Raw genomic sequence first — 23,518 nt, 5'->3', positions numbered from 1 at the left:
CTCCTATCAGGAGATCTGCTGTCATGGTATGTCTTGCACCATCCTCACAAATCCAATGTAACTCGTCTGCAACTGCTTTGTGACATACATCATCCAACTACACATAGGTCGATCCTTCTTTCTGCTGCCCTCCACTTTTCTCTCAAGAAGAGATCTCTGTAGTTTCTTTTAGCACTGATCAAATGGCCGAAATACTGACATTTTCTTTTTTGGATACCACCTGTCAGAGTTCTTTTCACTCTTGTTATTTCAAGTACTTCTGCATTTGTATTATGGTCTACAGATGGAATTTTCAGTATATGTCTTAGCATCCACATTTCAAGACCTCTATCTTCTTCCATAAGTCTTAACCTATTGTCCAGGTTTCTGAGGCATACGGGGAAGTGAATAGAATATAGCATCTTAAGAGTTCTTTTCCTTGTTAGAAACTTGAGTTTTCTTGTTGTTAACACACGCATCATCTTCACAAAATTACTTCTGGCTACCTCTATCCTTCTTCTAACTTCTACATCACATCTGCAATCTTCTGTTATCATTTGTCTTAAAGAGACAAACTTATCTACTTGTTCCAGTGTGATACCATCCACTTCTATCTTCACTCTAGTTTCTTCTAATGTATTCCTTCTAACTATCATTATTTTTGTCGATTTGGTGTTCATACTGAATCTATATTCTAAACTTCTGGATTTTACTTGATCTACGATATTCTGTTGGGCCTTCTTTAATTCTGCAAGTATTGCTGCATTGTCAGCGAATCACATGTTTGTTATGTTCTTGACTCCAATTTTTATCCCTAGAAGTACATCTAATTCTCTGAATATTTGTCATGTACAGATTGAATAATTTTGGTGAGTGCACAGCCTTGTTGTACTCCTCTCTTCACTTGAAGCATGTCTGATTGTCGTTATTGGGTCTCAGTGTAGACTCTGGATAAATCTCATATCTTTGTTGTCAATGTCACATTTCAGCAACACTTCTATTAACTTTTGGTGATAAACACAACCTAATGTTTTCTTCATTGTCTATGAAATATATGTAAATACTCTCATTTACTTCTCGATATTAATCGAAGATTGTCCTTTGGTTAAACGCTCCCTCTCTTGTTCCTACTCCAGGTCTAAACCCAGAGTGTGTTTCTTCAACTCCTGCTTCAAAGGTGTTATTATTTCTGTCTATTATGATTTTTAAGATCACTTTAACGAGATAACTCATTAAACTTGCAGTTCTAAATGATTGCACTCCATTCATTGCTTTAGGTTTCTTAGGTAATTTCATGAACAATGGATGTCTGAAGTCACTTGAAATGTATCCTTTAATACATATTTGATCACAAAGTTCTGTTATCACTTCTAATTCTGTTTCTCCAAGAACTTTTAGATGTTCTGTTGTAACTTCATCTATGCCTGGAATTTTTCTGTACTCAGCAATTTCAAAGCTTTCTTTAACTCTGATATCATTAATGTTTAGTCCATCATTTACCTCTGTCTCTTGAAGACTTCCTTAATTTAGATCATCGTACAATTTACTTATATATTCTGTCCTTCTTTTTGCTACTGCATCCCTTATGAAAAATATTTTACCATCTTCATCTTTTATGCACCCACTATCTGTTGTTATCCCTTTTTGTCAAAAATTTCACCTTCTCGTGCATAACTCATTGTGAGTTTTTTTCCAGCTCCAAGACATCATCACACGTCTCATTATACCATTTCTTCTTAGCATGCCTACATGCATTATTTATTTTATTTTCAATTTCATCATATTCAGTTGTGTTTCTTTTATTTTCCCCTTTCTATCATCATTATTAGTATCTCATCTGTCATCCACTCCTCGTCTCTCTTTCTTTTCTGTTTTGGTAATATTTCATTAGCAGCATGTTGTATACTGTCTTTCATGTTTTGCCGTTTGCTTTCTATTCCTTGCTCTGAGACCTCGGTTTATTCTGATTCCTCAATCTGGAGACATTCATGCTTGTTTTATGCTTTTAAGAGTGAATGCCTCTCCTGTTATGTCAAGGTCTAATTTTTTTTTGTTGGTACTTTCAATTTAATTTTTGCCACAAGGAGACAATGATCTGAATTTATCTGTGCACGGGGACACATATGAATGTTCTTTATACTATTTCTAAAACGTCGGTTCACCATCATAAAGTCTATTTGATTCCTATACACATTGTTTGAACTTCTAGTGTACAGTTTTTTTTTGGTTGCTTAAGATAATTTTCTTGACAAAACTGTTTCAGTCTGTCTCCATCTTCATTTCTAGATCCAAGATCTGTTGATTGACATGCATTCCTGATGTTCATCAATTGTAGCATTTAAGTCACCCATTCCAATTTCCAGACCAGTTGATCATTACACTTCAGGAAATAAAGGCATTTTATGGTGAATTCCTACTGATTATGATCTTGTGTCATGGTATTAAACTTGTATGACAATTAGATCAAAGGGCTTTCCTTTGATCTTAATCATGATCACTCAGATTGGCTAGTAACCTTGAACTGATCTCCTATATGTTTACTAGGATTCCTACTCCATTCATGTGTTTCTTACCTCCTGAAGTAAAGCACATAATTAAAAAATTTATTTTAAAAAATGTGGATTTCCATGACTGATCTGTGAAGTTTGAATAGTGTAAAGGAAATACAAATTTTCATGAGGTCAATTTCATTTGACACAAGCGTGTTCTGTATTTCAATAAATGTTTCTCATGTAGTCAATTTGAGTACCTTTAGAAATGTACCTCTATGAAAGGAGAGTACTGAAAAGCGCGTTCAGCATTTGTCCTACCCCAGGGTTTATACAAAGGGTTGGTGTGAATAGGTGATAAATTACCTACTTGGACACAGTTTAATTTCAACCTGAAATATGAGCCCAATCAAAAGTTCCAACCTTCTCTTAAATGGAAGGGCATTAATGCTGACCGATTTCAGGACAGACTGCCATATTCAGCCAGCATCTAGGGACAAGCACACGTTCAAATTACTTTTTTTTGGAGTATGAAGGGAAATGAATTTAATGTCCACTGAACAAGGTCAACCTAACTAATTCAGATGCAGCAGTATTTTTTCAATCTTCTCAGAAAATACTTAGACATAGAAGAACTAGGAGTATATAGAACTGTAATCATGAAACTCATCCATAAAATGGAAAACACAAATGCAAACGTTCACACATGAACAGCTATGCTCTTATGAGGACTTTGAAGTACCAGAGATTTTGGGCATTAAGAGGCCTTAAATATAAATCAGATTTCCATATAATTAAACGCAAAATGATCTGAAATAAGGTATTCACAATAACCCACTGTTATAATCTCTATGTTGCATTTGTCATCATTTTCAGGTGATACCTAATTATAATAACTTCCTATCGTGACATTGATAACCTTACTCTCCTTCATGCCTGTTGTGTTCAAACTCATCCTTGTAATGATGTAAGTAGCTTTTATATGGCACTTTTCATGACCTCAGAATGTCCCAAAGCATTTCACAGTTGCTTGTACCTCAGTTATTGAAAATATTCATTTTAAACTACTTTTCCCCCAGGTGGAGATTTGGTGTGCGTGTAACAACAGGGTAACTTAAAGGATTATCTCGTGCTACTAACTGCTAAAGCTATTTAGTCTGATTTGAAAATCAGATTTCAGAGGCAACACAAGTATTTTTTTTTACTTGTCTTTATTAAAGTCACTCAGGCATAAAACAATTATAGGTGGTAGGATTAATATCCTTGATATCGGTGTTATTCAGCTTGTACATAAAGTTTTCAATCATACTGCCATGCTAACTTTCCACTCATAGGTAACCTGAGTTAGCTTCTCCCTTGGCTGTAGTTGGTTCTTCTGGAACTGATGCCAGGAAGCTGTCTCCAGTGGAGCTTAGTTGTTTGTTACCTACAACTATCTTTCTTCAAATATTTAAAAATTCCCAGAGTCACTATGAATACATGTAAACCCAAATATTTAAGACGTTCTACTATGTCAAATAAATCCCAATATACACAAGCTACTTGGGTTGAGAAACAGATTGAAAAAATATCATTTTGTCCATGATTCATAGGGAGAAAGGGACAGCAGTGGACCATTCAACCCACTCCTCATGCCATTTTGCTATTCAATTAGATTTTGGCTGAGCTATATCTTGACTCTATCTACACATCTTGGTTCCAATACTATCAATAATCTTGCCTAACAAAAAACTTTTCACAGGTAAATGCCTGTCCTGCTCTGTAATTCCAACATTTTCTGTTTTTATTAACAAACTATCAAGTTCAGTTTTGACACAGGCACTGAAACTCTCATCATCTCTAGACTCAATCATTCACATGGTCTCCTGAATGGCTTCCAATCTTACACCTTTCATAAACTTAATGCACCTAAAATTGCTGCCCATACTCTAAGTCACACCAAGTCTCATTCACTTACCACCCCAAAGCTCTCTGACCTACATTGGGTTCTGGTCTCCAGACGCTTGTATTTTTAAATTCTCAGTGTTCAAATCTGTCCATTGCCCTACCGCTCTGTAATCTCCTGCAGCCCTTAAACCCTTCAATGAAGCCAACCAAGTCAGTTGCACACTCTGCTTTTTTTTAAATGGATGATAATTTGGCCAACCTATCCTTCCCCACTCGATTACCTGTAGTTGTGCATATGTGAACTCCCAGAGTACGCATGCACTTTGAGAGTGAGCATGCGTGTGTGCGTGTGCATGTGCATATGCACATGTGAGAGAGAGAGAGAAAGTTGGTGCGTATTTTATTATTTTACTTAGATAATAATAAAGCTAACCTCTTTTGTTTGTTAAACTGAGGAAAACCTGTCCAATTGGTTCTTCTATGAACACAGTACGTAAACAGTTATGTACTCACTGAATTGGTAATGATGTCCTTTTCACACAAAAAATAACCTGTTGTGGTCAAATGAGAGAGAGTAAAGACTCTTCCTCACCTGGTAGTAACAGGGTTTAGAGAGGGTACGATGCAGAATGTTGTCTAGTGTGAGCAAATAAAGATAAACATTTTTAAAATTAAAACAATACTGGTTATGGAGAAATGTGATAGCATTACATAAAATTACAATATGCTGGACAAGAAGCAGATTGTTTCCAGAGATCCTGAAGAGGAGTCCATAGATACAAGATTTAATACAAGATGAAATGCAAGAGAGTTAGAACTGATAGCAGGAAAAACATCTTCAGAGTTGTGAGGCTTTGGAATTCATTGCCACATTGTGTCAGACATCATAAAGATGCAAGATTAGATTGGATTGAATAAGTGGATTGAATAAAAAGTGTTAAGGAATATGGGATGGAGAAATTGTGTCAGCCATGGCTTAGTTGGTAACATTCTCTGGATCAGAAGGTTATGAGACTGAAGCACACAAATCTAGGCTGTGAGTCCAGTGCAGTGCAGACAGAGCACTACGCTGTTGGAGATGCCATCTTTCAGATAAATTGACAAATTAAGGTCCCATCTGTCCTCTCAAGTGGGTGTAAAAAACCCATGGCACTATTTCAAAGAAGAACAAAGGAGGTAACCTGTGTGTCCTGGATAATAGTTGCCCCTCAGTAAACATTATAATAAAAAAAAACATGTTTACTATGTACTGGTCATTATCATGTTTCTGTTTGTGGGAGTTTGTTATCCACTAGCTGATTGCTGCATTTCACGCACTACAACAGTCACTATTTTTAAAAGAAGTACTTTATTGGCTGGAAAGCACTTTTGGAAAAGGAGGTTGTTGAAGACTGTACATACATTCAAGTCTTTCTTCCTGAGTGTAATTTGCTTACGCTGAGGATAAACACCAACATGGACTGGTTGGGGTCAATGACCTGTTTTTTGTATTGTAACTTCTATGTATCTCTATGTATCTTATTGGAGTACAATTGCACAGGTTCATATTCCCTTCTGAAACCTCACCCAACGTTGTCCATGGTTTTGAGTAGAACCTGGAGCCAATGCTTGTTGTTGCCAGCCAGTAAGACTGCTTTCACCCATGTTGAGATGGTTCAATCTGGTGCCAGAACTGCTAGGGGGCATCCTGCAAGGACATCTGCAGTCTCCACAACTGAAAGCTAGCAGCCTTTCACCAGCCATGCTGCAAACACAGGGGTCAGAGCACTAGGACAGATAAAGGCACAGGGAGGGTTATTTTACCACAGGCGAAATAATAACTATGTCAAACCCTGTCCTCACCCAGCATTCACAGATCATACATACAGCAGACATTATAGCCATCACTACCTAAAACTCTAGTGGATCTACTCCTTTATCAACATGAATTGTGAACATTAAAACTAGTCTAAGGTCAATAACTCATTTAGGTATTACAATAATTATTGATGCTATGGACAGTGACATCATTTTTTTTTAACAAAACAGAGTTGGCAAGATGAGAGGTTTGTATCAAAATAGTCCACTCGAGAAAAAGGAAATCTGCAATTGGAAAGCAGAAATATCATATACATTCAATCTTTATATAAATCACATGGATTACATGCTACACTGAAGATTCCAGTTTGTTGAACACACTGTTTAAAACTATGAATGGGAAAGCGAAAATATTCAATAATATTCCTTGTCAAAATTGTAAGCCATGTATTTTAGGAATCAATGAAGCCACATTTTATTCCAGTTACAAAGGCAATAAGAAACATCTCTACTGCAAAGTGGAGCACAATGGCGAATCCATGCTTAATCCCATCGGCACAATACTGTTTAAGCTAATGAGCCATTCAATCCAAGTACAGCTGCACACAGTCTGTTCAAAACATTAGGTAAACATCTGTAAGATCACATTCTGAATCACTAAACGGTGTCCAGGTGTGCTTCTTTTTACAATAAAAACAAGCAATGGTGTTCCAAAACTCAGTTGCACAGCACCCACACTTTCAGCAGTACAGGTGTTGCTTTGGGTCCAAAATGGCATTTGGATCAGGCATGCACAATTCTGCTGCTGGTCGCAATGGACGCCATTTTGGGTAGGCCATTGGTGTGGGTGCTGGGAGATGAGGAGTAGGCAGGAGTAGTGACGTCAGGCAGTGTGTAATGCTGCTTGACTCTAGAGGCACCAATTTTGAATGGAGCAATCAGCTACTGCCTTCTCTTAATGTGAACATTCATACATGCATGTCACAATTCATTATGGTCTTCTCTACCCTGCACACCTCACCATCTTGAGGCCGCAGCCTTTGCTACATATAAGACAAGAAGCTGGGGAGGAGGAAGAGGAGGAAGGAAGGAGACAACCAGCACAATCCTCTTCTGAGCAGCCTGACTGTGGCTGATGCATCGACCACCTACCAGTAAAGTCAGCCCCAAAACCCCTTCAACAACAGTCCCATACCATACCTTCACTTTGTCATTGACCATCACAGCATCTGCTTGCCACAATGCTGAAATAAAAGCCACCTCAAAATAAACATTCCAAACCAAATTTATAAATTAAATCATGGCACGTTGCATATAAAAGTCAATTCATCACAATTCTGCATTCCCTTGGTGCCCGTCTTCCCTGTGCCTTTATCTGTCCTAGTGCTCTGACCCCTGTGTTTGCAGCATGGCTGGTGAAAGGCTGCTAGCTTTCAGTTGTGGAGACTGCAGATGTCCTTGCAGGATGCCCTCTAGCAGTTCTGGCACCAGACTGAACCATCTCAATATGGGTGAAAGCAGTCTTACAGGCTGGCAACAACAAGCATTGGCTCCAGGTTCTACGCAAAACCATGGGCAATGTTGGTACCAGACTCAACCATGCTCAACAGTGATGACAATTTTTTTCTGGCAGGCTTGTCAATACACCAAACATTTCTGTCTTTTTCTGTATGCCACCCCAGTGAAGCCCTTATCTGAGTCATCTAGAGAAGAAGTCATAAATGATCTCACCCTCCAGTGAGTTGACACTGGAGCTTACCTTTTCCCTCTGCCCTGGCTGCAAGCCACTGCTACCTGTATGCAGATCCTGCCTCTAAGCTATCCCCTCAATTATGCACAGTGTCAATGTCTGAGCTGGGGGCTGCGAATGTGAGTTGATGTTTCTTCATCAACAGTCTCCACTGCCTTTTCCATTTCATGCTCCTGCACCATTGCCTGGCCAGGTTGCAACTCTTGGGTGTCTGAAAGCAGAAAGGCACAAGGGTAGGGTTGTGGCGAGGGGAGGGGGAAAAGCAAGAGGTGCATCTTATACACCTGCAACTTGTATATCAGAAAAGGCTGTGGGTGTAGTGGAAATTGTATGTGAGGAGGAGAATTAGGCATGATTGTTGATGCTTTCAGCCCTATGGCTGATAACAACCTTATTCATGGTGAGCAGTCTCCTGCATAGGTGCGAGGGCATGCAGCTGTGCCTGTCCCACATCATTAGGTGCATTCCTGTGATTGTGGATTACCTTGCTTTGTAGGAGAGTGAAGTATGTCAGTAAGTATAGTGCAATGTGATGTGGCTCCCATGATTCAATAACTGATAGCGTGTGCAATCCGGGAGATGTGGTTGTGAGGCCTGTAACAGTAGCAGTTGTGTGAGGGAGAGAAGAAGGTATGAATGTTAGGTGCTATTCATGATTGGTAGAGATTGTTGTTAGGTTAGTGGTGGGGGAGGGGTGGTGGTGGTGGGGAGCAGTGTACAGTAAACAGAGCGTGAGGCTTGCGATGCAGTTGGTGGCATATGGCATTTGAGGATGACCACTCATGTAAGGTCATTGAACTCCTTGCATCACTGTATTCAGCCCCTCAGGCTACACTGATAGCATTGACTGTGACAGCTGTCCGCCCACACTGCCTTCAGAATGGTTAGAGGACCTCTCTTTCCCCATCTAACTCCTTTACTGAGGACTCCAGTTCCATGTCGGAGAACCTCGTTGTGCCATTCTTGTGTCTTGCCCAGGTCAAACTCATTTCCAGCATCCTCTCCGTTCAAAATGCACCTACCCTTTAAGAGGTACGAGCTAACTTTAAGTCACAAAGGCTGGCTTGAATTTGTGCTAGGCTCTCTCAATTTTGTTATCCCTTGCTTGGGTGCGCCGCCACTCAATGGCACACTTAATGATTATGTAAGTGAATAGACAGCCCAAAGCTTGTGCGCTGTCTGATTGGAAGCAACAGGTACAGTTTAATCACGGATTGTGATCCTCACGAACATTTTCGGGCCTTAACAAGTTTTGTGGTGGAATACATAAATGAAAACCTGTGCCAAGAGTATTTACATTGAATTAGTTTGGAATTTTAGTTCTCAGCTCTTCCCTTCTCTTTCATAACAGAAAATGAGGAGAGCTTTGTGAAACAAGGGAGAGGAATTCTAGTCCTTTAAAATAATCCAGGTAAGGTGAAGTGGACTCCTCTCATCACATATGCACTTAACCCCAGCTCACAATGATGTGAATACAGTTGCTCTCTTCTCATTCTGAGGGTTCTACAGGAAATGCATTTGGTTGGTCTCAATCTAGTGCCCAATTGGTGACCACCTCACAAGACCTCACAATTTGACATTAATCAAAAGTAAAATCCATAAATTCACAAAAATGACAGGATATAACAAGGCGGCATCACATTACAAGTGGTCTTCCAAGTTTGGGATTAAGATCTGTAAAAGAGCCAAAACAGTGTTTCATTCTGAAATGAACTATTAATTTGGAAACACTTGACTCTGATTGCAACTATTAAAACTTTTTTTAAACCACTGAATTGTTACAGAGAGCTATTTCGTAAACTTAATTTACAAGTAATGAAATCAATGTTCCACAATGGTCATGTAACTTTGCAGTATGCACTTCTCCCCCATTTGAGTAGCACATGGCTGACATCCATGCATCTCCCAGGGTTTGTTCAACTTACCTTAGTGGAAAGCTACTGGGAAGCTTTGCCTTGCTCAGTTGCCTTAGGGAACTCAAGATGAATTCAGCAGAGTTTATCCTGAATTGGCCATAATTTTTTATTTCCATAGATCTTTTTGTCTTTCCCAGAATTCATAGTTTATGAGTGGAATAAGAACATGCAAGTTTCACAGCTGTTTGAAAGGGGCATGCTTGATGGGTTTTCAATGTTTAAAACATAATGATGGGAAACTTTCAGCTTTAGGCACTAAAGCAATGTAAAAAAGGGACCAATTTATGGTTTTGCAAACATTGTTGAGGAATTTTGAAATAATATGTTTAATTATAACAAACAGTAGCAATATCCAGTTACAGAGAACAATAGAGATACTGTTGTGGGGTCAGGAAGATTACCCTGGGGGTATGTCCCTGTAAGGGAGTGGTAACATTTGTCCCTGAGAAAGATTGGTATCAAATTTATAATTTATTAGTTAAGAAGGATCAGCCAAGGCAAGGCTCCCCACCAATAATTTATACTAAGTAGATTAGCAAAATATGCATCTTACATCCCATTACATTTGGACAGCTGTTTGTATAAAGCAATCTGACAAACTTACAGTCATTTGAATGTTTACAATGTAAATCATTACTGCACTGTACAATTCTGCATGGTCAGGACAAATTTTCAATTTTGCCAGAAAACCTGGTGGATCGAATCACTCAAGATTTTCCATCAACAGTTCAAACAATATGTCAAACATCAGCTGGTTCTATGAAGGTTGGACAATCTGCTCTGATAACTTTAACTTATACAACTTATACAACTTGAGTTCTGTCGAAGGGTCATGAGGACTCGAAACATCAACTCTTTTCTTCTCCGCCGATGCTGCCAGACCTGCTGAGTTTTTCCAGGTAATTCTGTTTTTGTTTTGGATTTCCAGCATCCGTAGTTTTTTGTTTTTATATATACATATCTTTCAGTTGAGTATGAAACACATCCTGAAAAGTTTGGTGCCATACGTGGAGCAACACAGTTTTTAGCTATGTATAACCACTGACCTGAAGTCCACCATGGAACACTTTACAACTCTAGGCACACATGCATCAGAGCACCCGATGGCTAGAGTCCTTTGCAGAGTATATTTTTTCTAAGTGCTCACATTGCTGCTATGGAGCCCTTGGGTTTGAATCTCCAAGGTTCTCTCCACCGACTTTTAAGATGATGATGGATTAAATGAAGGGAACCATTACAGAGGTTTATTGTTTCCCAAACAGTAAAGATTTTAAAAAATGAAGGGAATTCTGCCTATCTAATGCATCCTTCTGTAGAAATGCATAATTAACTGCCTTCTAAATAGCTCTAGACTTTCTGCTTCACAACCTCAGCCAGAAAGCCAATCCAGATATTAAGCACAGGTGTTTCCTGACATAAATTCTGAACTTGCCTTTTACCAATTAGCACCCATGTCCCTTTAACATGGAGTCATTGTTTAGCTTGGCTACCTGTGTGCCTTGGTCCTTTGTGTTTTGTGGGTCACATCACCCTGAAGGATTGCAACATCCCGCTCATTCTGATGCTTTTTTCCCATAGCGAAGTTGTTTGACCTCTGAATAGAACATCAGTGGCCTGCTTAATATATCAGGGCACTGCAGATTTGCCTTATGGTAGCTCAGAGTGAGCTGTAACATAGAAGTTGCTGGCATCATTGACTGGCACTGCTTTGCAGGTCAGCTTGCAGTTTATGACATAATTCAAACACTACTTTCTTAGTGAATCTTAGAGTGTGAATACAGGTTATGATGAAAGTTCCAGGTGGTTGTGGTTGAGAATTTAAACACAGGCCCATAGATAATAGTTTGTGTTGGGAGACTTTGTTTGGTGCAAATGAACCTCATTGCTATCCATCCATTCTTCATCTTCCCTGCTTCAAAACGACACAGGAATACAGGAGCCACTGAAAACCAGGGCAATTAAAATTTCAGCAGCTCAGCTTTAAGAAAATTGTTCCTGGAAAGTAGTAAGATTACTGTATTTTAACTCATTTTGTGTGGGTAGGTAAAGTGCAAGTTTACAACAGCTATTAGAAAACATTTCTTACTACATAGGATGATTCGCCAGTTAAAACAGGTGTCAGAATTGATGACTGAGTCAAGGGCTGGTCAAGTAGGCTGAAAGGCCTTCTTCAATCAAACTGATGATTTGGTTAACCACAGTGGTGATTTACTATTACAAAATTTGAATGGGAGCTTTCAAAATCTTGCAGCAGTCACTTTATATCTTTACTCCCAGGTGGCAAATTATTGTTGGCTATATAAACACACTGACTAGAACCTAAAGGTTCAGGCCATTCCAGTAAATATCACCGTAATTACTTCTCAAATTTGCAGTTCAAATATTCTGAGTAGGAACATAAGAAATAAGCACAGGCATTGATCATATGGCCCCTTGAGCCTGCTCTGCCATTCAATATGATCATGGCTGATCCTCTGTCTGAACTCCACTTTCCTGCCTGCTCCCCATATTCCTTAATTCCCCAAGAGACAGGATTCCCCGTCCTGTGGAAGAAAGTCTTCGAGCATGTACAATGGCACACCAAAAATATTGAGTTTTTCCTGGTGTTTATACAATGTGCCTCTACATAGCTCCATTCACCTAACTCTATCAGCATACACTTCTACTCCTTTATCCCACATATGCTTTCCCAGCTTTTCCTATTTGCTTCAACTACTACTTGTGATAATGCATTCCACATTCTTACAATTAAAATATTTCTCCTGAATTCCTTATTGGATTTATTGACGACTCTCTTTTGTTTATGGTCTCTAGGCTTTGTCTCTAAAGTGGAAATATCTTTTCTATATCTACACTTATCAAACCATTCCATTACCTTAAAAGTCCTTATGAGATCACCCCTAAGCATTTTGTCTAGAGGACAGACCTGAGCTTTCTGTTCTTCTATTATCCTTGCGAATCCTTTTTGCACATTCCCCAATGCCTCCACATTCTTTTTAAAATATGGAGACTAGAACTATGCAAAGTTTTCAGAGAGTGGTCTAACCAATAATCCATCCAAGTGTAACACAACTTCCCCACTTTTCAATTCTATTCCTCTGGAAATAAGCCCCAGTTCTTGGTTTGCTTTTTTTGGCCTTATTAGTCCCTTTCTCCAATTTCAGTGAATTGTGCAACAATTTTAATATTTTGTGAATCTGTATTCACGACTTGTGAATTTGAATTAGAGATTTGTGTAGGCAAAAAAGGGGAGGTGGTATACTAAAAGTACAGTTAAGGCTAAGTTTCTTACAGGTTTTTGAAGGCGATGAGCGCAGTAGTGGAGCAAGATGGTTTCAGAAGAGGAATCCAGAGGCCAGAGCCATAGATGTTCAATATTCTAAAAATACTAAAAAGAAATTTCTACTGATTTTCCAAACTGATTTTTGAAAGCACCTGACTTTCACAGAAAATCAAAACAATAAAGTCAATTAAGAATGTAGACTTTAATATGGAAAGGAAGCTTCCTGTGGTTTGTGTGCAACCCCCAAGTTTCCCTAGACTATAAGTTAATAGCAGGAGCATAAGGGTTGGGTAAGCAGCTTACACGTATTTCACAATATTTTCCTTGCTGGAACAGGCCAGGTGCAAGTCACCCTCTAACTTTCTCATGTTATTCTGTGAAAAAGTATTTGGCCTACACACAGTGCTTCCAACAGTGTAGGTGCTGAAATTAGCAGATCGGTTATTTGATGGAATTAACATTGTACTCAGCATGAGTCAATCAAAACTTTCATTCTAATAAATCCTCTTTCATTTTTTTTATTCTGTTCACAAGATACGGTGACTAGACACACATGCCTTCTCTCGTTATATGTTTCTTACCTTCAGCTTCAGTATTTTGAACGTTGAGTGGGGAACATGGGGTGATGGAACTGGTCACAGCTTAGTTTTCATGTGGCATAAAAGATGCGTGTCCACCTACAACAACATATATGAAGTCAGATTCCAGTACTCTGCAAGAGATCAATTGTAAAAGAGAAGGGACCAATCTTTGCTTATTCAATAGGTTATATTCCATTAGCCTAATTGATAGTCAAATTTTGGTTACCACACTGTTAGATTAACAAACTACAACGTGATTCTCCCAAGTAAGGATTCATGTGTTAACATAACTCGTGCAGGAAAAATATGTTAGCCCCTAAATTAGTACCACAGAGAATTCCATCTTTCGGCATGGAAAATGAATTAGAATGCACTGATAGAAAAAAAGTCTAATTTGCAAACCTGATGTAAAATAAAGTAAAAGTGACCAGGTATAGGGCAGAATTGATAGAAAGCTAAAGGTCAATTCAGGACTAACTGCATTCCCATCCAAAGGCCACCTATAAAGAATTGGACATGGTCAGCTACTCCAATTTGTGAAGGAACACAAGAGTTAAGTGACCTCACCTCCATTATTGCCACATTCACTGCATCAGCCCTATGGTGATAAGAAACTTAGGCAGGTGGCAGAGGAATACCATTTTAAGAATATGGGATGAGGCTAAGAATAAACAACATAAACACAAGCAAAAAAATACATTTTCTTTCACTTCATCACTAAATATAATTTATTTTTGGGCAGATTGAGTAATTGCACAATTCTAAGGACTGATGTTTTATACCTTTCTGGAAAAATAGCATAAGACACAATAATAATTCATTTCAAAGCTTACCTATTATGTACAATCTGAAACCACACACCCAAAAGAATAAATATGTTTCACCAAGGATGGACCATTCCAGACATTTTTTCCATTCATATGACAGACCATTTTAACTGACGCCTCTTGCTTCCACACACTATAAGATCTTCACGGTCAGCTATGCTTTATAATGCATTAGGATGAGTACCATAAAAGGTTTTAATTTATTTTAAACTGTAAAGGAATGAAAACTGTCAATAGCTAACAACTCGCAGACTAACAACCTAGATCTGTAAGCACTTCTTTTGATAAATGAAAGCTGTCAAAAGTGCAAGTACCAATGCTGCAGAGAAACACGATTAGTCAGTCATTTTCGAATAAATCTCTGCTGCCTGCATAAGTGCACAGACTAGATAGAAAAATGTGCATGTTAGAGATCAAAATGAGCTAAAATGGCAGCTATCACTTATCACTGAGAACATGGAACAGAAGGAGAATCTCTTAAACATGAACTGTAAAAAGATACATTTACCAATAAAATGTTGATTCTAAAAAGGAATGAATGAGTGAAGCTATATTCACAATAGATTCTGGAATCCTGTACTCAACGTTTTTCATGCAATTTTTATACTGCATGGAAAACCAAATAGCTGTGAAATTGCTAAAGCTCTTCATGAACTATTATACTACAAACTCTTTCTGTGACAAACTGGCACAAAAAGAAATCAATACTCTTTGTTGGTTTTCAGTTGACTTACCCTAAAACTATTTTCAAGAAATCTGCAACCCAGCTTTTGTTCAGAATTGTGCTGAAAACAATTTTTGTTGTCTGTCACAGGCAGTGATATCATGACACAGGATAAAACTTTTCGACGTCAGGAGCTTGATGTACGTGGCCCAAATAAGCACTCAAAATCGCCAGAATCTTTAACATTGGCACCAGGACACAATTTCTGATTTCAAAACAATATGCGACATTTTATGGGGCACTTTAGAAGGGAAATTAAGTTATGCAGATGTCTATTATAATTCCATTTGAAACAAAAAGAAATAATGAGACATTATGAAGTTTTAATAAAACTTCATGAAGCTCCATGGAAGTGACAGGGAGGTTATGAAGAACTAACAGAATTTAAGTTAGGATATCACAGGCTACATTAGAAACAGCCATTCCAAATAGAACAATAGCAGCCTTTTATTCTACAATACCACAGTGTGTTATTGTTTTTATTAGGTGATTTCCAAAGGTAATAAATATCATTCTATTCATTGTTTAGAACTGCTTTGGTTAATATAAACTCTCCACATGTAGATGAATGACTCAGATCGTCCACAAGGCAAAGACGGTGGCATAGTGATAATACTGCTGGACTATTAATCCAAAGACCTAGGCTAATGCTCTGGGGCCATGGGTTCAAATTCCACCATGGCAGCTGGTAGAATTTGAATTTAGTTAATAAACCTGGTTCACTAATGCTATCGTTAGCTGATCTAGATGTGACTCCAGACCCATAGCAATGCGGTTGACTCTTAACTGCTTTCTGAAATGACCAAGCAGTTACTTGGAGGCTTTTGAAAGCAGCGAGAACAGTAATGGAGCAACACAGCTTTAGAACAGAATTATGGAGGGTAGAATCATAGACAAATGGATTACTATTAACACAATGGTATCCCATTGTCTAATTTCAGTTCCAAAAATCCCCTACCTCTAGGCCAGAGGCTCTAGGTTCAAGTCCCACTTCAGGAGTTGATGGCCATGAAAGGTGCACTCATAATCTGGCCAAACAGGTTGATTATTAGCTTGTAAATCCAATGTCAGGCAATAAGAGTGGGAGAGTTCCCTGGTCAGCTATTCTTCTGAAGGCAATGACAAACCAATGCAGCACTTTACCAAGCATAATCACGGATCAATCCAATGGAAGTCCATGGCTGCCAACACCCTCTTAGAACATGGTACCAGAAGGAGGAGAGGCATATATATGGAAAAAAGTAGAAAGGCTCAAAACATTTTGTTAACATAATCTTGAATATTGTGGCTAAATATCTTGGATAAATTGAACATCATGTTTCATAAGTTACCAAAAGCGTCATGCATCAATTTTGCGACTACTGCTGAAATTATTCTCTAGATTACAAGCATGTTCATTTGAAATATCCACCTCTGCTATTTAGTGAAATTGTTACCCAATTTAAATTAAATAGCTGCGTGAGGAGTTATAGACAAATGGATTATTATTTACACAATGGTATCCCATTGTATAATTTCAGTTCCCAAAATTACCTCCCAGTCATGAGGATTTGTCCAGCGATATCTAAGGACTGAAATTTGTTTCTTGGGAGAGTTCTGGACTCATTGGCTTCAAAATTGGATCATGTCAAAATTGGAATGTGATCCTAGTGCAGTTCATGCTATACACAAACAGGCTAGCCATAGAACCATTGCAAGTAGGCCCACCAACCTCATTAACACAGTACCAGGGGAGGAGAAAGATCGGCCTGCATGGATATTGGCAGAGGGCCTCAGGAGAGACCAACAGGATGGCTGACAGCTGCTGCAATTTTAATGTGGAACTGAAAGAAGTACTTCTGATTCCCCTTATCTCCACAATAATATAAAGCATTCAATTTGAATGGCATTCTCCAGCATGCCTTTCAACTACTGCTGGTCCAGTTGTTGAGTGCCTGATAAACTGACCACAACATGCACAGCATGCTGTAGCATTCACAGACCAATGTGGCAAAGATAGAGAGCAAACTAGTTTCAGGTAGGCACTCTGCACACTTACTAGTCCTAACCAATATGGCAGGCAAGGCACCAAATTGAACACTTTTTAAATGGACAGTGTGCCATCAAATTTCTAGGCTCTCATTTCATTAATACAGCCTTTGCTCACCATCAGAAACATCACAACAGAACAAAGGACTCCACATGCTTCTTTTAACTTAGATGGACAGTCTCAGTCTGTGCCACTGTGTGCCTGACTTAATCCCACCTGTTATAGATGTAAGACAAGAGCAGAGCAGAGCTAATCATAGAATGGGTGCAGGACAGAAGGAAACCACACAGCTCATCACATCCTTGTTGGATCTCTAAATGCTGCTCAGCTAGTCCCACTCAACTGCCTTTTCCTTGTGGCCCTACAAATTTTCTTTCTCAGATAATTATCCATGACTCTTTTGAAAGTCATGATTGAATTTGCCTTCACCACACTCTCAGGCAGAGAAATCCAGGTGCTTGCTGCATAAAAAATAGATTTCCCTCAAGTTGATGTTGCTTCTTTTGCCAATCACCTTCTATTGGTTTCTTCAGCTCTCAACCCTTCCACCAATAATTCTACATTTGAAGGGCTTTAGTGCGTAGTCTTCTGCTTACAAAACAGTGAGTGAAGTTCACAGTTTCTCCAATTATTTGGAGGAGGAAAATAATGTCAGTCTTAATTTTAAATAAATAAGCAGATGCTAAATTGAAGGGTTCAGGGATCTCATGCTGACAACTCAAGCTCTAATTGAAGCATATATGACATCAGAACTCTTCCATATCCCAAAGTTTAGTTTGTCATCTCTACACTAATTGCCTTGAGGTAGTGAAATTTCCACCTCTGGAAACATTTAGTAATGATGCTGGGGAAACTCATTGTGTACTGAAAAGGATAGCTGTGTTCCACTAACCAAAAGCAGTTTTCATAGTGGACAAGTAGAATTCTATTTCTCAGAAGATGGGAACTGGATACACACCAAAAATCTCGATCTAAAGGTAAGGAACCATGATCACTAGGTCTGAAGTATTTTTCAATTTTGCTCTCCTTGAATTGGACAGTAAAGCAACCTGAGACAATTGCTAGGTGCTGCAGACTGTTTCAAAGAACAACTGTTAAAAAGTTAAAAATAGTCACAAAGGTGTAAAAGAATTATATTTTTGTACATTTTTAAATTCAGTATGGAGGCACAATAATAGCAAACAGAATTATAGAAGCCCAGGTTTTTTTTCTTAAAAACAGAATTAAAATTTAAAGGGTGGGGATCTGCATGCTTGACCTGAGTCAAGACAATCCTAGTTTCAGTTGTGATGTCTGTGCCTACAAACAGACAACAGGCCTTTGCTCACACACATGAAGCTTTGGTTCTAGTTTCTCCTGCCATTCATTGACCTCTCATAGACCCTCTTTTCATCCTCCCTCCCCATCCTAATCAGGAATGCATGGCTAAGTGCCATCATCTTTTAAGGCAGCGTCTGGGTGAAACAACATGACAGTCCCATGAAAAGAACCAATTCCATTCTTTTTTCTTTGACTGCAACAATTTTCCCTGGCAAATTATTTTTTTTAATCTAATGCAATCATAGCAGCCTCTGGCAGCTCTATGAGATGATTACTGAGGTAAATCATGAGAAAGGAGGAGGTGTTCATACTGTAAATGACCTGAACCAGCTGGTATGTTTTGATTCCAAGTCTCACTCACTGGATTAATAGAACATTCTGCATGTATAATCAATGACTTCTTCAAGCTGCTGTGGTGACCCAATCCAGAGTTCAAAAGGGAAAAAGGATTTTAAAAACAGCACAGTTTAATTAATTTTCTCTACCAGGTCAACATCTGCCATTTTACTTCCCAGCTGAGCATGTAAAGGAATTGTGTAAAGGAACCTTCTTGGCAAACTGGCTAGAGAATAAATTAAATAAAAACCTTAGCTCTTTGACAATGATTATTTTCCATGCTGGTGAAGTCTACTCCAATAAAAATACCCCAAACTTTTCACTTTGCTTCCCACAAGTCTCCTGTATCATCCTTTCCGTCAACCATTTATCTCTCCTTCCACACATAACATCGACTCCTGCCTGCAGGCAAGTTTTGCTGTAGATTAGTTTGATTCCAAACAATGCTATTATGGGATTAGTTAGCAGAGATGTTCTATATAAAACATAAACTGGAGTACCCTCAATTACTCCCCTCCCCAAAAACTCCATCCTGAACAACTGTTGCTTTTACACTGTGCTCCACCTCCAGACCAGCTCATTCTATTGCCAACAGTTGTACCAACTTGCAGCCATGGGGCTGCAACCTGCAAGTGGCAATCAATTGCTGTTGTACTCATAAGGGTAAAGAGCTTGCAAGCCATTCTATTTTCTCTTACTTAGTTTTCATGGTCAATTTGTATATGTATTATTCCACCATTACAATTATTTTCTGAGTGAATGCACTATTACTTAAAGTTTAACTGCTCAGTGACAGATCTAAGTCCAAGTGTTTGCACCTGGCAACCGTTCAATGTTTCACTAGTGCTCTGTCAGCTATATTCCAGTGCTAAAATAATATTAGTGCACTGGGGAGAGCCCAAAAGTGACGGAAGTACTCAAATGAGTAACACACTACACCCAAAGACAAACTCTTAAGTGAACTTGTTTCATTATGGAAATTAATATTTTGAGGCAATATCAAAGGTTCAGATTGGATAAGATAGCAAGTGGATGTGAAAATCTCAATATTCAAAGATAATCAACCAACATCAGTAAACACAATTATCTGGTCATTTATCTCATTGTTTATGGGGTCCTGTTGTGTGCAACTTGTCTATTGCAATTCCAAGTTGTACAAAATTGACTAATACATACGCAGCATTAGCAGCACACTTTCGGGTTTCCCAGCCAGAGTGGGAAGGCTTGGTCACAAATCACAACCGATTGCTACAAACTTCAGTATTTAAAAAGGAGGTTGGCATGGGTCAGAATTGATCATCCTGCCTCTATGCTGACAATTGCAGAAAGTATACTGATGGAATCTCAACATGGAAAGATTGCCCTCCTGGTATTCGGAGGCATCGCTGGAGGTAATGCTGCAGGCTGTAAGGACCTGCAGAAAAATATTATTTCTGGCCGAGGGAAGGAAGAGGTCAAGAGCAAGTATGCACAGCTGGAAGTTGCAGAGAAAGCGTAACTTTGAAGTGCGGTCACACAATCATGGATACAGTGACAAAAAAGGTTTAATTACCTCATCAGGGCAGTAAAGGTGAATGGCACACAACTTTCAAGAGTCAATTCCCTCACTGACTTATCCAGCCATCTCCTCAGACTGCCACATCTCACAGCTCTAATCATTCCTCTCTCTCAAGGCACATTTACATATCAGCATCTGAACAGCCAATACTTGCTCGTTTTTCTGCCATCTCACACCTATCCCTCACAGTCACCCTCCACAAAAGTTGTCATTTCATCTCTCACAGTCACTTTCCTTGCAAAAGAGAGCACATAACTTCAGAGACCTGGGGGTAGTTTTCCAATTCCAGTATTCATCACCATGACTGCTGCAAAGAAGGAAACCATGGAGATCAACAGTGGTAGGGAGCATGGCCATTGGAAGGTGGAGGATCTTCCAGATATCTGTTGACAGGATTCATCCACATTGAAGACTGCAATCACTCATGCTAAATTGGTGTCATCAGTTACTGAAATATGATCCTCTGCATAATGATGACTTTGAATCCTTTTCCCTCACCAGTTCTAATTCATGGCTTTCATCTCCCACAGGTCTACAAAGCATGACATAGGAACTGATTCAGCAGGTGTCCTGGAGGTGAAGGTGGTCACGTACTCTGAGGAAGCACCATCACATGATTCATGTACACCCTCCACCAGCTCAGCGGGGTCTGCAGCAAGTTTTTGATTTGTCACATGGTGAAGTGCACATTGCAATTGAACAGCATCAGATGGCGGAGACAGGGACAGCAGTGGAGAGCCCAATGAGACAGCGCAGAACATTCCAAGCTCTGCTCAGCTGGTCACAGATGTTGAGCCTTAGACGTCAACAAAGAGGACTGTTCTGGAGCAGCAGCAGAAAATGCAAGAGGTCCTGTTAGTATTTCCAGAGGCTTTGCACACCATTGGAGAAGTTGCTCTCTCCCATGAGTGCCATGTTGCCTCAAGCCTTTGCCCTGATGCCTATATCAATGGAAAGAACAAGTGGTCACCTGCATGCTAACACTCACCAATGGCATGCGCACTTAGTCTGACAAAGTCTGTAGGATGGATGAAAGCCTTGCCCTAACCATCTAACACCTCACTGAATTACAGAAAGTGCTCTCTATCTCTTGGTGGTTGGGCCATGACTGGGAAAATGGGAAAAGGTCACAAGGAAATGGGGACTCAAAATTCAGAGGACATCAGCCACAGGCATTCAGCTGTCAGAGCAGAAATTGAGCAGATAAAAGCAAAACACTGGATGCTGGAAATCTGAAACAAAAACAGAAAATGCTGGAAAAACTCAGCAGCTCTGACAGCATCTGTGGAGACAGAAACAGAATTAATGTTTCGAGTCAGGAGCTCAGCTCTGAAGAAGAGTCATATGGACTCGAAATGTTAACTGTTTCTTGCTGTTAGAGCTGCTGAGTTTTTCCAGCATTTTCTGTTTTTATTTCAGAAAATGAACAGCCTACCTCTAGCTTTGCTGAGGCCACAGAGGTAGCACCACATAGAAGCAATAGGAAAACGAAGACAACTAATTTGTAGTTTCACAAGGGTAAATCACTTGGATGTTTAAAAGTCTGTCATTATGCTATATAGCATTAACAATAAAATTAACACAAATTTGAATTTGGTAATGTGCTGACCTTGCCAAGGACGCGTATCATCATGAAAGCTAATTTTAAAAAAAGGTTGCATAAGTTGTTTCCATGCTGCTATGAAGACTAAAAGCAGGAAATGCAAATCAAAGTCAAAAAAATCCAAGGTAGCAGTAATGTCCTCCAAAGACTTGAAAATCACCTCCAAAGCCTTGAAAGCTGCACTCTCAGAAGAAGTCCTGTGAGCAAAAGCCTTAACCTCGGAAGGAACTGTCCTGGTTCAGTATTTATTGGCTTTCCAGCCTAGGTCAATTTCCCCATCAATCCATGCTGAGCTCTTGCGTTGGTGACCCTGGCGAGTTCCAGACAGCTCAAGAAACCAGCGCACTGGCTGTTAAAGCTAGAATCCCGGGTTAAATCTTCAATCATTTGGCTCTTTGCACATTTAAATCGCAGACCCGATTGTTCCGGTGGTTTCCTGTTCATGCTGAAGTGCAGCAGTTAGCAGCTTCCTAACACACCAGAACTTTTTGATGTTGGAACCTCCCCACTATCCCGTGGACTCTGACACCCACCCACCATTGAAGGTTAAACCTCCCCCCTCTCCCATTGTTATTCTGGACAAGAATTCTCCTTTTTGAAGGATGCACAAATTACTTGCAGGCTTTTGCAGTGCAACAACGTTATAAACTTTATCATAAAGCTTGCACCATGATAACTAGTGTTGAAAGTGAAGGTTAAACTATAATGTATGTTGTCGCAGTCTCAACGACAATTGTCTTTTGTTAAATCAGGAATAGTACTACGAAGGTAAATGAGCCAGTGCCATTGACATGTAAGGTAGCAAAGACTTTGGCTGCATGTAAAAAGGGTGATGTTATTGCTCTTTACTCTGCAGAGAACCACATCAAAAGGTGTTTGTTTTCCTCAGGCAGCAGAAGCACATGTAAAAGCAACCTATACTTTGAGTAGGAGTGTGTGTGAAGGCTCCGGGCCTCAGGATGCTGGGTCGTTTTCTGCGTGTGAACTGCACAGCAAAGTGGCATCCCCAACTTGGGATATTCAAGCAGTATGATAGAGACGGACAAATTGGATGGTTATATAATCAATCTATGTCTCCAAGCAACATGCTTCTCTTGTGAAGTTCAATGTTGTAGCAACAACGTTTCCTGAATTCTTTTGATGGCCCGTCTCAAAATTAATTACTGGGTGCCACTGTGGTTGGTGTAGCATTTCAAAGATTGGCCCTGTGAAACTCCTGAGGCAAGATACAGTGCACTGACAAAACCAGCATCAACATGGAGCCCACATGGATTCAAACAATGTTATGCATTTTAAGTACAAATTCATCTAGTGTTCACTAAGCCACATGACTTGAGTTTCACAACAGGTTCAGAATAAATGTCATCCATTGTAAGAACAAACTTTAAATCCCAATATATTTCATTTCCTTTATTGAACACACTTAAATGTATTTATTT

General features: G+C 39.3%; 1 protein-coding gene across 8 annotated transcripts in view; it reads right to left on the bottom strand.

The window, feature by feature from the left end:
* Nucleotides 1-23,518, bottom strand: part of LOC121286930 (extracellular sulfatase Sulf-2-like) — a 369,814-nt gene that overhangs the window by 275,576 nt on the left and 70,720 nt on the right. For 5 of the 8 annotated variants that reach the window (XM_041204225.1, XM_041204227.1, XM_041204232.1 and 2 more), the window contains exon 2: nt 13,683-13,778. The gene's annotated coding sequence lies outside the window, so the exon portion shown is untranslated. Of the gene's footprint in view, nt 1-5,921; nt 6,123-13,682; nt 13,779-22,085; nt 22,506-23,518 lie in introns of those variants that run through there. The other 3 variants (XM_041204230.1, XM_041204226.1, XM_041204229.1) reach the window with 3 other exon arrangements.

The sequence above is a fragment of the Carcharodon carcharias genome, chromosome 14 (genome assembly GCF_017639515.1).
Source record: "Carcharodon carcharias isolate sCarCar2 chromosome 14, sCarCar2.pri, whole genome shotgun sequence".
Taxonomy (NCBI): Eukaryota; Metazoa; Chordata; class Chondrichthyes; order Lamniformes; family Lamnidae; genus Carcharodon; species Carcharodon carcharias.
Note: the sequence above shows the minus strand (reverse complement) of the source record. Positions and strands in the feature narration are given on the sequence as shown.